Source organism: Cornus florida, unplaced genomic scaffold (assembly GCF_030987335.1).
Source record: "Cornus florida cultivar Cherokee Brave unplaced genomic scaffold, ASM3098733v1 CherokeeBrave_3.0.0_Hap2_Chr03, whole genome shotgun sequence".
NCBI lineage: Eukaryota > Viridiplantae > Streptophyta > Magnoliopsida > Cornales > Cornaceae > Cornus > Cornus florida.
Genome location: NW_026775573.1, coordinates 41,675,452 through 41,689,973, shown reverse-complemented (window position 1 = coordinate 41,689,973; position 14,522 = coordinate 41,675,452). Strand labels below are relative to the sequence as shown.

The window sequence follows — 14,522 nt, the reverse complement described above, 5'->3', positions numbered from 1 at the left end:
TATTTATGGAGAATTTAATATTAGTTTATTTTCAGCTTTATTATTTATTTATCTTTTGTATTTCATGTTTGTTTATTACCTTAATTGCTTGATATTCCATCAGTGTCGTGTACGGACCTGATCAACCCGTGTTCTGAAATCGAGTGGTATCACAAGTTCAAATCCTTTGAACCGGTTAAAACTTGCTAGCAGCCAAAATAGACACCTAATCAATAAATTTGAACCTCCCAAATCCTTTACGTGATCAGACTCCATAAAACCACAACAGTAACCCCGATATATTTGGAGTACAAAAACTTCTAAAACATAAACATGATTAACTAACCTCATGCTTAGTGTTTATTTTTTGTTTTTTTGGGTTAACAATAGTAACCCCTTTATCCCACATGTATTGGACAATTACAAAAAAAAAAAAAAATTGTCTTGGGGTACTGACCATGAGAAACTTTAAACTTCCAACCATCCAAATGTGATGTGGAAGTTTTTGCCATTAGGCAATTTTCTGGAGTTCTACTGTCTAATTAAATAGGAGCATTTATATATTTTACTCCCTCTGTCTCAAATAAAATGTCCTTTTTTCAAAATCTAAAATTTAATATTTTTTTTTATTGTATTAATAGTGAATGAATTAATAAATATGTCCATAGTTGGTCCACATGATGTGATGGTTTACTTTTTATGAATTCAATATAAGAAGATGAAATTAGTAATATTATAAAAAAATGTACTTTGATTTTTCAAATAGGATATTGATTTTGAGACGGCCAAAAATAAAAATGTAGACATTTAATTTGAGATGGAGGAATTAATTAACAAGTCAACTTAACTTTGATTCTTCAAAAGTTTCTTGAGTCCCATTCTATATCAGACCTTTCAACATTCAAAACTTCACAACATATAATCCACATAATTAAAGTTCATGAAATAAATTTCTTAAAATTTAGAAACATTTACAATATTAAAAAAAAATGTTGGCATTTAGTTTTAAAAGTCGGATAAATTTTGATAATGCTCAACTTTTTTTTAGGGTAGAGGGGGGGGGGGGGAAGGGAAAAAGAAACAAAACAAAACACTATATAATACCATATGAAATTCAACCCTTAAAAGAGTTGTTACAAGCTAGTAAGATGCCCTTTATACTACTAGTAGCAGAGACATACAATAAACTTTGTATTACACAATCCAACGATCACTTAGAAGACTGGGATACCGGGAAGAGGGAAGCTGATAAGGCCTAAGCATACAAGGTGACAAAATATATTTATGCACACATAAAGAGAACTTAATTGAGATTATAAATATATATATATATATATATATATATATATATATATATATATATATATATATTCTAGTCTAGAGAGTAACAAATATCTTTGAAGGAAGACAAATTGTCCCTGAAAAGAGGAATGAAAGTGATCGGTTGTTAATTATACATCAACCTTTGCAATAGCACAAATCATTGTAAAATAGGGTTATTGGTCGAGTAAGTCGAACCACTGGGACTGCTAGTTTATGACAACCTAAGTAACTAGAATCATCTTTTAGAATGATAAAGGGGTTTATAGAGGATTTGTTGGATTGTCACTAAAAATAGGAATTAAAATGTGTATAAATTGAGAATGCAAGGGAGTACTAGATAAAAACAATAAGAAATGGGAGTTAGGGAGGTGAATTCACTACCTATCACTAAGCATGCTATGGCATGATTTACTTTGGGGAAGTAACATATATAAATGACCAAAGATTATAACAACATAAAGTAGCTATATTTCCTTCAAGAAAAATATAAAATCAATAGGCAAGAATAACCTATCAAAGCACTATACGTTTTGGTCACCTAGACTAGGGTGCAACCTTAGACATGATCACCAAGCCATAGATCATCAAGCCCTTAATCTCATACTAGGAGCATATGAAATAGAAATCAAGAAGAATCTATTAAAAGAAAGCCCTGAGCAATAGATTATCAAAATTCCTAAATATCATGCCAATAAAAACACTTCCATGAACTCATCCCCATTGTCACTATGAAAATGTAGCAATATAATCATGAGAGAAAAATAATCTAAAACAAGATGATTAACCCAAAATGATCATTTATAAGCATTGGAGTTCTTTACATAACATAAATTGCTCTAGTTCATGAAAAAATCACACATATACATTAATCCCCAAATATAAATCAAAATAGAGCAATGCTTACAATATGGAGCTTCATCACCTCCCTAAATAGGGAGTTAGTTACCCATAATTACAAAGTATGAAGAAGAAGAGGAAAAACCACTCTCCATTTTCACACCCTAAACTCAAGAACACTCCTTTTTCTCTCTAGCCCTTTGCCTCCCCAAAACTTGAGATATGAGATATGAGATGAGTGCCTCTTCTTTATTCTAATCAAAACCTACTCACCATACCCCCTAAATCCCGAGCTCCCCCCTCTACATCAAGCTAAGCCACACAAAATGAAGATAAGGAGACAAAAATGCTGAAATTCAAGGGCAGTTGAGCTACCTGCAGCAGGTCGGCGGGCGCCTGCGGGGCTCTGGTGGGCACCCGCGGTGGCTTGCGAGGGACTGGAGTGTTTGGCGGGCGCCCGCGGCGGGTCGCGGGGGCTCAGCAAGGCCCCGCGAAATGGGAGAGAGATGAGGGGTTCGGCGGGCACCCGCGGGAGCTTGCCTCTGCTATATTAGCAAGGCTTCTTGCAAGCCTTCTTCACACGCGGACCGTGGACGCACTTCCACGACGAACACTCAGTCATGACTTCACAAAACGGCAACAGAAGAAGTCAAGTCCAAAAGATGACTCCCCGACACGGCGCACGTATTTCAACGGAAAGTTGTCAAAACCGCTTCTTTGATCATTTGTGGGAAAAAAACCTGAAATCAGAAAGAAATACACAACTGAATTAAAATTGTACATTACCCTCTAATAATGGACTTAACTAATGCAAGAAAAGACGCTTGAATATGTAATATTCGGCGCTTATCAGAAAGCATCTATGCTTCCGTCACCAGTGAAGGAGGGTATAATAAACATCATGCCTTCTATGGGAAAATATGATGGCATGAAAATGAAAGGGCATCCTCCTCCGAAATCTAGGTCATAGAAAGGAAAACGCAGCCAGCTATCAACCTCCAAGTTAGGACACAGCACAGACGAATTCATGTTTACAGTGGGATTGAGGTCTTTCTCTTCCACACCATTTTTTTTTTTTTAGTGAAATTCAAGTCAATTTATATAAAATAACAAAGGTCCATACACAGCCCAAAGGATAGTTAGCCAAGAGCTAAGCAACGAAGAGGGCCCAGACATAGCCCAAAGGCCTACAAGGCTAAAAGGCCAACAAAACTTAAGGAATCAAACAATTACATATTGTTACTGAAGTCCTCACATCCGGTGAACATGGAGAGTGGCTCCAACATTTGACGACGGTTGTCTGTATGTAGTGACGTCCGGTGGCTTTCTTAGTGGCCAGATTATGGAATCATGTAACTCACATTCATCTGCAGCTCTGTGAGGGATGGTAGTGATCACGAAATTGGAAGAGAGAAGTTTGGATCTTACTGATTGCAATGTCAAATGAAGAATTGAATTGGCAGACATGGCTTTCTTCTTGAAGATCCGACGGTTACGTTCAATCCAAATGTTGTAAACCAGAGAAGCAAGACACATTTTGGAGATGGATTTACTGCAGACACCGTGGTTGCCGTTCCAGTGGTGAAATACCCAAGTTATCAACTCATTCTAGGTGGGAGGGAGGATGTAGAACCCACAACGCATTTGAATAAATGTCCATAAGGGTTTGGAAAAGGTACACTTGAAGAATAAATGATCATGGGATTCTGATTCCTTGGAACAGAGAGGGCATAATGTGGCATTAATATGGGGCAGTGCATCTCCTATTTAGTGTTGGAAGTTTATTCTGAATGGCTACCCAAAGAGTAAAGCTATGCATTGGGATTAAAGGTTTGGACCATATCAAATTTATCCAAGGTAGGGAGGGTAAATGGTGAAATTGGTGTTTCAGAGTTGAGGCAATTGAGAAGCTGCCTGAGGGGGAAGGAATCTAGATGAATTTGTCTTTTTTGTGATGGTTTGGGATTGGAAGGGATGAAAAGCACCGCAACTGAAGAAGCAACTCAATTATTGCACTTGGGAAAGACCATGTGGAAGCTTTGATGAATGAGCATAGCTTTGTCTTGCTGTCCTGACCTGATTATTTATTTGTTGAGGGGAAACAAGGAGGTGGAGGGGACCAAGATGGCACCAATTATCAAACCAAAAATTCATGATTTTTCCATCACCAATTTGCAGTTTGAAAAGACGCTTGATTTTCTCTCTGAGGTGCCTAGGTATCTTCACCTCCCAAATACTTCTTCCTTTAAGTAAGTAGGTTTCAATCCATTGTACCCAAAGTATTTCTTTTGAACTGTTAATTCTCCAAAACTGTTTCATGATGGCTGTTTCATTCCAAGTAGCTAGGTTAGGCAGCCTGAGACCTCCCAACCTCTTAGGAAGACAACACTTCTCCCAATTAACCTTACCACTAATCTTTTTAAGAGCTGGGCTAGTCCATAAAAAGGATCTAAAAATGCCCTCTAATTCATGAATGATGCTCATTGGAAGAACAAATTTTGAGCTCCAATACATCTGTGTTGAGAAAAGCACAGCCTTGATCAGTTGGAGTCTACCAGCGAAAGAAAGATTTTTGCTTGTCCAGTGGCTAATTATAGTGGTAATTTTATCAATCAAAACCCTGCAATCAATGGCCTTCAGCATGGTAGTTATAAGAGGGACACCAAGGTATTTTATTGGCAGATCACCCTTCTGGAAACCAAATAGATCAAGGATGTCTGCCTCTAAATTAGGAGGAGTGCTAGTAAGGAAAATGTTGCTTTTCCCATAGTTAATTTGTAGGCCAGAGATAGAGGAAAATGTTTCTAGGCAGTGCTTGATGGTTTGAAGAGATTGGATACTACCATGTGAAAAAAGCATGAGGTTATCTGTAAAGATTAAGTGGGTAAGGTTCAGTTTTTTGCATCTCTAATGGTGCTTGAATGGTCTTTCCTTTGTGAATTTATTGACAATGAGGGAAAAGACTTACATGACTATGACAAAAAGGAATAGTGAGAGGGGGTCTCCTTGTCTTAGGCCCTTGATACTCTTGAAGTTGCCATTGAGTTCCCCATTAATGGAGATAGAAAAGGATGGTGTTGATAAGCAAGTGTGAATCCATTGCAAAAAGGTATAGGGGAATCCAAAAAGTTTGAGTGAGTCCATAAGGAATTCCCAAAAGACAATATCAAAAGCTTTCCTTAAATCAATCTTGAGTGCACATTTAGGAGAGTTGGTTTGTTTGTGGTAACCATTGAGAAGCTCTTAGGCAAGAAGGATGTTGTCATCAATTTGCCTACCTTGGATTAAGGCAGCTTGAGATGGACCAATGATGTGGGGTAGGATTGGTTTAATCTTGTTGGCTAGGAGCTTGGATATGCACTTGTAAATGGTATTACAATAAGATATTGGTCTAAAGTTATTAGGGGTTGAGGGGTTGAATGATTTTGGCACAAGTGTAATGTATGTGGAGTTAATTTGTTTAAGTAATTTGCCATTCACAAAGAAATCTTTTATTGCCTTGGTGACATCACTGCCTATAATTGGCCATGCTTTCTTGAAAAAGTAAGCATTGTAGCCATCAGGACCGGGTGATTTATCACTGATTAGTGATAGCATGTAGTTTTGAATCTCTTTATTAGATGGGATAGAGCACAATGAAGTGAAAAAATGTGGTGGAACAGCAATTTATATGAAGGGAAAAAGTGAATCAATACCTGGGTAGGGATGGGGATTCATCCCTAAGGCAGAATGGAAATGAGCAACCAATACCTTTTTGATATCAGCTTCTATTTCCAGTAGAGAACCATTAGCATCCTTGATCGTTGTGATTTTGTTCCTGTTGCATCTAGATGCAATAGATTTGTAAAAATAAGCAGTGTTCTGGTCTCCATCCTTCAGCCATTAGATCCTTGATTTTTGCCTATAGGTTTGCTCTTCATTGGTTCTGAGATTAATGTAGGATGAGAGAAGTTGTTTTTCTTTACATCTGAGGTTGGAATCATTGGACATTGAATCTAAAGTAAGTTGGCAGTCTGTAAGGAGGGACTTAGCAGTATGGACCTCTTCTTTGATTGAACTGAAATTGGATGCAAACTTCATCCGCAGAAATAGCTTCAGTTTCTTGAGTTTTGAAACAACTTGGAACATAGTATAACCTACCACCTGAGAGTCCCAAATGGATTGCACTAAGGGTAGAAAGTCATCATTATTGCTCCAACAATTGAAGAATTTAAAAGGAATTTTCTTGTGAGGTTGTGGATTTCCAAGGGTAATAACCATTGGACTGTGATTTGAAATCCCAGGACTGTGGAAGTGGCAATGTGACATAGGGAAGGTTTGATTCCAAAGATCATTAATTAGAACCCTATCAAGCTTCTTGGAGATGTTGGCCACCTCAGGACTTTTGTTGGACCATGAATGAAATATTCTAGAAAAGTTGAGGTCTTCAAGGTTTGACTTGTGAAGGCAACTTCTGAAGTCAATCATTGGCTTAGCAGTTTTACTAGAGCCCCCATGGTTCTTAAAAGATGATTTGATTATGTTGAAATCACCTCCCAGAATCCAAGGTGATGAGGTTAAGGTAGATGCATGGTTCTCAATGTCACTCCATAGGGATAACCTCTCAATAGGGTCATTAGCTGCCTAAACAAAAGATATGTAGAATGTTGTTCTACAACAAAGGATGGTGGCATGGCAGTGAATTACTTGCCTAGAGCAATGGAGGACTTGAAGCTTAACTGAGTTAAGGTTCCAGAGAATCCAAATTCTCCCTAATTGTGAATGATTGCAATTATAGGCAATTTCCCATGAACTTGCAATGAATTTGTGAATTGAATCAACATTGGTTGGCTGAACTTTGGTCTCAATAATGGATATAATATCCACTTTGTTTTCTTTGAGAAGATGTTTCACTTCACTCTGTTTTAAGGGACGATTGAGGCCCTTATATTCCAGATAGCTATTGATACCATTTGATGGTATTGAGGAAGCTGCCACTTGGGAATAAATTCCCTCTTTGAGATGCAAGAGCACTTTTGGACGACCCCTTCTTTACTTTGGATTTACCTTTGTTCCTATGCTTGCATAGGTCAGCTGGAAAGCTAGTGGTTGATTCAGTTTCAGAAAGGTTTGAAGTTTCAGGATCAGAGTGGTGGATAAGATGTGATGTTGTGGGATGGTCAAGTTTGGGTGGAGATGTAGCTAAGGTTGTATCACAAGGGGTTTCAGGTACTATTTGAGTTGGTTTGTAAGGACTTAGATCAATGGTGAAACTATCATTTTGTTTGAAGTAGTGTGTGATGACATTTTAACTTGGGTGAGGAATTATAGTGAGAGGAGTTTCTTGACAAGATGCAGGTGGAGGTGGAGAAGGATTAGTGGGTGTGGATAGTGCCGCCTTATTCCTGTTGGAATGGGTCTTGAAGGGAACAATTTTCCATTTAGAGGATGGTTGAAGAGTTCTTTTCAGGTGCGTAGGTTGATGACAAGTCTTATTAGTGTGACCAAACATTTTACAGGTGTTGCAGATTGGTGGGTAATTAAGATATTCCACTCTGACATTGGCAGTTTTGCCTGAGTTCATGTGAATCAAAAGAGTAGTTGGAAAATCAGCTGAGGCCTTGACATTGACACAAATCTTGGCAAACCTTGTTTTGTGTTTGTTTTGAGTGATTAAGTCAGTGAAAAGGGGGTGACCAATGCTACTTGTGATATAGCTGAAACCTGAGGCTAACTAGAGACGGAGAGATAATCCAAATAGTTTGATCCACACAGGTAAGGTTGAGTGCAACCTTTTCTGAAACCCTAGCTCCCAATGGTTTAGGATTAAAGGTTTATAGCAAAGAACCAAGGACCATCCGCTAGAATGAGGTTACATGGATCTTTGGTTGAGAAATGGAATTCAAAGATACCTTTTTTAGAGCTGGTCACTTTGAGGAGGCCTCTATCAGGCCACAATTCATTAGCAATGTCTTTAACCATGCCAAAGGGGAGATATTTGTGGATAAAGTAACCAAAAAGATTAGCTTTTAAATTCATGAGACCAACATATTCAATTTCAGGTGGGGAGCAATGTAATCAGTTGAACCCTCAAGGTTGACGAGGTGGAGTTAAAGTTTGGATGATGGGGGGTTAGCGTTGGGGTCCAACACAGGTGCGGGGTTCAATGGATGAGTACTAACAACAGATGCCCATGATGAAGGGGGACCAGAGGTCATTTGGAGTTTAGTTGGAATAGAGGGCCCATGGTTAGGGTTTAGGAAAGAGTTGTGATGCTTGGTTGGTTTGTGAGGAAGGTGGTTACCTGGTTTAGTGTGCGTGGTTTGATGTATAGGGTCAAGGTCAATAGGCTCAGAGAGAGGTATGGTTTTTGGAGAAGTAGGGATAGCTTTAGTGGTTAGGTAGGTGGTAAGGTCAACTAGCTTCAAATTAAAAATGCAATAGTCAGAAGGATTACCTGTTGGATAAGAAGTGAGTGCCAACTTCAAATTTAAATTTGGTGGTTCATCAACTCCAAGGTTGTTGATTGGATGGTTATGGCGGAGGAGGGTGGTGGAGGTGCTTTCTCTATGTTGTGAGAGATTGAGCTATTGGTCATACCATAGTATGATTCGCAGGGCAGTGATTATGCTCTTGTGGTGCTTGGTCCTCTATCTGATCATCAACAATAATCTCTGGTGATGGCGTAAAACCAAGTACAGCATCTCATATAATGAAGAAACCTCTAAGATCGGCCATGTCTTTGGATAGTGAAGTGAACCGAGATAACTTAGAGTTTAAAGTACACAGTTCCACCTCCAAGCTCTTAATTTTCTCCTTCAGCTTTGCCACTTCCTCAATGAGTTCAAACTTAGAGGCATCCATAATAGAGGCATCAATGCCCTCTGGAAGGTAAACAATGTCATCAATGGCTTTGTTTGAGGGGTTGAGGATTTTGTCTTGCTGGAGCACAGATAAGACTTTTGATTTAGTTAACCTAGTGATGGAAGGGGCTTTAGGTTTGAGGAGATTTGTGAGTGGGAAAGATGGTGATGGTGTGTCCAAATTCTGCTCCCTAACTATTGCTTAAGCTTCATATGGGAGTTCAGTTTGTGTGATCCTTGGTCCAAGCTTTGATGAGGCTAAGGGGGGTTTTAGTGGGTAAGTAGGAGGTTTTTTTGAAGAGATCCTATTAGGGAGTGGAGCTGGGAGGTGGGAAGAGGGTGGAGGGAAATGAGACAATGGTGGTTTCCTGTGAGTTAGAGTGGGGTGGAAGGGGTGGTTTCAGGTGGTTTGGTGGTTTGAGCATGGTGACATTCCTATGTTTCTAAAATTGCTTCATGTACACGGGCACTTACTATTATTATGATTTCCTCTTCCACCTTGTAACTTGCAAAGTCTATAAAAGATCGGAAGTAGTTATTGTTCCCCTATGCGACGGCCTAGTGGATGAGCTCGGCAGCATACGGCAATGGCTCATTCAAAAGGTCCTTCACCCTAGCACTTGGGAAAGCCCAGAGCACTAAATTACCAAAGTGGTCATTGGGTACTTGAGGATTGAGCAGCCTCTCAAAGCACGAGCCTTTGTGATTGCCCTCCATAAATGAGCAATCAAGCTCTCAAAAGTGCTATATGTTTGTATTGTTCAGTGAAGAAGCCTTGTCTTTGAGCTTGCCAAGCAACTCCAATGTAAAATGAGCTTTGTGCACCACAATGTCATTATCATTAACTAGTTGATAACGATAATCCTTTTTGAGTTTCTTGCTCATGAACTCCACTCCTCTATGCTCAAGCTCGAAATGAGGAGGGTCTCCGAGGGAGAAAATGGTGCGGTCATGGAAGGGGAGTGGATTAATGTCGAGTCCACGGCAAACTTGGCCCTAAGCAACCAAGAAATTGCTGACCGAATGGCCATCAACAACAAAATGGTGGGTGGTGAAGCCAACCACCAATGAGCCACAAGCAAACCTCGTGAGCTGAACTTGCAGCAACTCCTCCACCCCTTTCAAGCTAGGGTGAAGGTTAAGCAAAGATTCGGAAGGCTTAAAGGGCATGGATTGATCGAGAGTGCTATCAACCGATGCCTCCACAAACCTTACACCTTCATCATTAAGAAGAATGACATGATCACCTTTATCACCTCCAAACCTACCAACCCATTATCTTTATATAGACTGATAACACCTTTTAAAGCCCCATCTCAATGGTTGCATTTAGCAGAGGTGGTGCGCGATAGGCATAAATAATGGCGACATGGGACTTAAAAGTGACCGTATCGAAGATGCTAAGAGGAATGTAGTCTGTGGTTGGAGGAGATATTGTGGATTGGTAAGATGGCTTAATGATTCTTGAGCTCTCTTTTTGGACCTTCATGGTTAAGGCTAATATGTGTGGAGAAGAAAATGAAAGGTGTATTTGATAAGTTTGGGGAAGGCATTGGGATGGGTTTATATACTCCCTCCCCTCTGACTCAATTTAATTGTCCATCTTTTATGACACAAAAGTTAACGGGAAAAATAAATAAATCTGGAATATGTACATCACAACCCTTTTCATGAGACTGAGAGAGTATTAAAATTTACTAATCCAATAATAATTAAGTCTAAGTGCTTGACACCTATCCGTAATCAGGATATTATCATTATTAACGTTAATGGAAGGGCTAAAACAGCTTTCCATGTATAAATAGGATATTGTCATTATTATTGCTCCATAATTAATGTTAATGGAAAGATTAATTGACTTGAGTGGCCATAAAAAGATGATTATACATGCTTGAATTCCCGAATAGAAAGGAGGATTAGTTTTTTTTAAAAAAATTAAAAATTAGATTGTTGTGTTATTAAAAATCAGCAAGCTTTCAAGGGCATAATGTATAATTAATATTTTAAGGTACTGGTAGAGGGAAATTTCTCACCAATAAGGACACGATAGCTATACAATACATGAATGAATCATAACTTGACATCGATAATTTTCTTGCCAACCCGAGGAAGGAGAATTTATTATGTGGACTTGGACCTGGACCATTTGACACTTGGTGACCTAATTCATAAAAACTAGTGTTTAAATTTCTTTGTAATTTATTAATTCACACTTGTGGAACCGTTTTCTCAATCGAGAATCTGGATTAAACTAGAGTCTGAATTAAACTAATTCACCAAGTATCTATCGATTATTCTTGACCATCTTTCTCAAGAGCAAGAGTGGTCAACATAACCCGGGAGATTGATCCTAATCCCCTTAAATGAAAGGAGAAATAAATGACAGATACATTTTCTCTCCATAAATGTGAAGGGGACAAGAGGAGATGAGTATTGCCTGAGGAATAGCAAGATATTTTTCTCATTCTCTCTCTAATTTTTTTATAAACACGGGAGAATTAATGTGACTAAGAATAAAGACAACATAAAAAATAAAACAAATAAAAATAAGCCTTTTGATGCAACAAAATAAAAAGAACGATTGGGGTCGTTTTGCACGGTTTTGTAGATTAGTTGGGACAAAGTTCCGAGTACCCCGATTAATAAAAAAAATAAAGAACGAGTCCTACCATATATTGACTTGTGGTGTTACCAGAGCATATTATTTGATAGTGCTGTCGATTGTGTTTATCCCAACTAATGACATTATTGAAATGGTCTAACAAACTAATGAAATGAACAAATTTAGAGGTCTGATTATGCATGAAGAATGTGTTGCCAAATTGTTTCACTTCACTTTTAAAAATGTGTGTGTTTAATGTGATTATGGGCATGTTAAGATGATATCATGTGGTGAGGTTCACAAAACACCCATTCTGTTCCTAACATTCTTGTCATTGTGCCTGATGGTCACAAGTAGTACATTATGGGTAACGAAATTTTGCTGTCATGGATAAAATTATAAATGACACTTACACAAAAATGTCACAAATGGATCCCTTAATTGTGATGGAATTAAAAACGTTACTAAAAGTATAATTTTTTTTAATAGTATTTATGTGTCACAATTAACAAGCATTAGTGACGTAGTCGATGGACAACAGGTGAATATTCCTATACTACCCCTTGTTGGTCCCGAGGGACGGAGGAGGCTAGGTTAGCCGAAAGATGGTTAACGGTTTAAGGACGTAAGGTGACCCTGCTTTTTCAGGGTAAGAAGGGGTAGAGAAAATGCCTCGGGAGAAATCATATTGATAATGACCTCTTAACCAATTTTATCATTGATTCATTAGTTGTTAATTGATTAAATGTCACAATATAGAACTCGCGACCCAGCTTTTTGTGACAGTGCCGATATATTTTTGTAACTAGAATTTTGTAATGATAAAATATTGTGCATTACTTAGTGACACTTTTTTCTGTAACAATTGCTTTCATTTGTTGTAGTGGTAGGACCCACCACAAAATGTTAGGATGATGCCATGTGATGGAGCTCACATCCTCACTCACTTAACACCCACTCTGTTTATTCGAAATTAGAAGGATGTATCATTTAAAAAAAAAAAAAAAAACAAACAATCATTCTTATAATTGCGAATAGGTGTAAATTTATCAAATCATCCGCATCTACTATAAACATCTTAGGGGAGAGTGATGTGTGTCAGAAAAAGTAAGGGGTGTGACTGAATTTTTGCAAATGTGAGGGGGTCTCCTTGAAGATTCGACAAACCACAGGGGGTCTAACTGAATTAAACCTTATTTTAATCTGTATACATAAATATTTTTTAGTTAATCTCTGGTATTGGGAAGCCACGAACCCGAGGGCTCCTCAACAATCCGACTAATTCCTGAAGATCGGGAAGAACGTCTCTCTACCCAGATCGGGTAAGTCGATGGGTAAGTCAGTGCAGGGGCAGCGGAGGTTACCCATAAAGAACACCCAGCAAGACTCGAATCTCAGAACTTGGTATGCAAAGCACCAAAGTCCAGCAAGCAAACTGCTGGGCTATATCCGAAGTGGATAATCTATATATATATTTACTAGTTATAAAAGTGCAAATAATATATATATATATATATAGGGCAAACTACAATGACACCTTTTGAGGTGTGTTATATGGACACCGATATATAAGTTGGCTATTTTTTGGATAAAGACATTTCCTGTTAGAATTGTTATCCAATTAAAGTCTTATATGGTTTGAAAAGACGAAATTACTCCTTAATATTAAAATCAATTTTGTTGTAAAACATCCGACATGTTAAAATGTCGAAATTACCTTTAAGTTAATATGAGCAATAAAATGACATCAATTTATTGTGCTGAAATTCATTAATTTCTCCAAGGTATTGTAATATTCCGATTGTTATGAAATTTTTACAAAATGTTTGCTTTGAAAAATTTCATAATTTTTGGCTAAAAATATATTTTTATAAAAATTTGACAATAGTTGCTGTCTGGAATTTTCCACTTTTTGAAATCAAAGTTTTAATTTATTTATTTGACAGCCTTTTGGACATCAGATCGTCACCAAAATTTTCAGTTTTATACTTCCGTGAGTCTACTTTTCAAACATTTTCATTTGCTTCATTTTGTTTTCAAATGAATTTTTTATTCACTATTATGCAAAATTTTCCTCTAACTCAACACTTCAACATTTTTGCATCAAATGTTAATGAGGGGTAGATTGGTCCAATTCATGAAGTTGTAAAGTTGAAAGGTCCACTAAACGGTCAAAGGGCAAGTTTGTCAATTCCTCATGTGTCATATGTGGCAAGTGGCTACAGGGGTGCCTTTGTTAACTTTTCAAACTTTAGGAGATATCAATGTCCAAAAAATAGCTAACTTGATCTTTTAAGTAAATGATAAGCGCTCACCTGTTACATACGCCTACATTATATGTAAACTATTAAACTATTGGTTATTTTCAACTAATCCCCTAAAAGAGAGAAAAAGAAAAATCCCCAATCGTGAAGCATTTTCTCAAACAATGTTTTTTTCTTCAGGAAAGTGGTCAACAACTATCATGGATTTGAAACCGAAGCGATAATATTGACAATTGTTTCCGGAAGCAATTTGAAGCTCATGTTCTTGTATAATATTTTAAATATATATATATATATATATATATATATATATATATATATTTCCATTCAGAAGCGTGAAGAGGATGAACAACATTAAATATATATATGTGTGTAATGTGTATAGACTGATGGGGCATAAGGGTTTGTTTGGGTGTAACAATTGGTGTTTGGGTGTAGTAGTGACAATAAGGGCATTAGAGTACTTTCATGCTTATATGGGCATTAGAGTTATTAAATTAATTATATAAGGTTAAGTGCAAAAAAAAACCCTGACAGGGTTAGTGCAAAAATAGTTCCTATTTTTTAAAAATGTACATTTTAATTCATAAAATTTTTAAAAGGTGCAAATAAATCACTTTTTGGTCAAAATTAACATAAAATAAATTTAAAAATCCTATTTTGCCCTTTTCTATT

General features: G+C 37.5%; 1 pseudogene; it reads right to left on the bottom strand.

Moving 5' to 3' along the window:
* Nucleotides 1–1,351: 1,351 nt before the first annotated feature.
* On the bottom strand, nucleotides 1,352–10,470 carry LOC132298767 (agmatine hydroxycinnamoyltransferase 1-like; annotated as a pseudogene).
* Nucleotides 10,471–14,522: the final 4,052 nt, after the last annotated feature.